Consider the following 976-nt stretch of genomic DNA (forward strand, 5'->3'; position numbering starts at 1 on the left):
TAAAGCTGATTATATAGGGGATAAGTGTGTAGGGGGGGGGGGGATTTGTGTGTGTTTATGTGTGTGTTTCTTAATCTATCCCTGATCAACCCAAAAACCTCCTCATACTCTGCCCTTATCAATCTTAATCTACCTGCAACATCTACTCGCTCTCCCGACGCACCAGCAAGATGCTCACAGGCATTTTACCTATAAAGTTTCATCACGATTCGCTTGTAACTTGGCATAATCCTGTCGACAACCTAGCAAGCCAAGAAGCCGAGAATCCAGCCGAGAAAGGCAGAAGCAAGAGGCGCTCAGCAATACTAACGCCGCAATTGCAACACGAATTTCAACTGCAAAATTCGCCTACACCATGGCTGCGAAAACGTATTCTTGAATTACTTATCGCGATGAAACCGCACATCAAGGGGCTTGAAGACTTTACGAACTGCCGTGGATAAACCTGTATAACTCCTTCTCTCCCCCTCTTCCCCCTCCACCCACTCCACCCTGCCTCCTTGTCCTCCCTTCACCCTTTTTTCCCCAACTCCCCCACCCCCCACCCCTCTCCTTTCTGACCCCCTTACCCTTCTTGTCCTTCTCCCCTCGTCCTCTCCCCTCCCCTTTTCCCTGCCCTACCTAGTCCCTTCCCCTCGTCTTCCCAACTCCTTTTTGACTCCTCCCTTCTCCCCTCTTCCCTTCCAGTCCTAAATCCTCCCACTCCCGACCACCCCGTCCCTCCCGTCTGACACCTCTTCCCCTCCCCTAACACCCCCTCTCCCCAACGCCTCCCCACGGGACCCCAGGAAGAAAGGGGGGGAGGGGAGGGGAGTTGTTAGTCACGGTCAAAAACCCAGAAGGGGGCGAGGAGAGGGGATGAGGCGCGGTGCGGCGAGCGTGAGCGTGTGTGTCTAACTTCAGAACGAGGAGAGGAAGGGGGGGGGGAGACGGGGAGGACGTGGGAAGATGAAGAAGGAAAGGTAATGGAAGAGGA

At 54.1% G+C, this 976-nt stretch overlaps 1 protein-coding gene across 1 annotated transcript in view; it reads right to left on the bottom strand.

Annotated features, from left to right (window-relative positions):
- The window catches only part of LOC119587851, a gene marked incomplete at its 3' end in the record, with an annotated part of 46,176 nt that overhangs the window by 4,317 nt on the left and 40,883 nt on the right, over nucleotides 1-976 (bottom strand).

This window comes from Penaeus monodon, chromosome 23 (genome assembly GCF_015228065.2).
Source record: "Penaeus monodon isolate SGIC_2016 chromosome 23, NSTDA_Pmon_1, whole genome shotgun sequence".
NCBI classification, from domain to species: Eukaryota; Metazoa; Arthropoda; class Malacostraca; order Decapoda; family Penaeidae; genus Penaeus; species Penaeus monodon.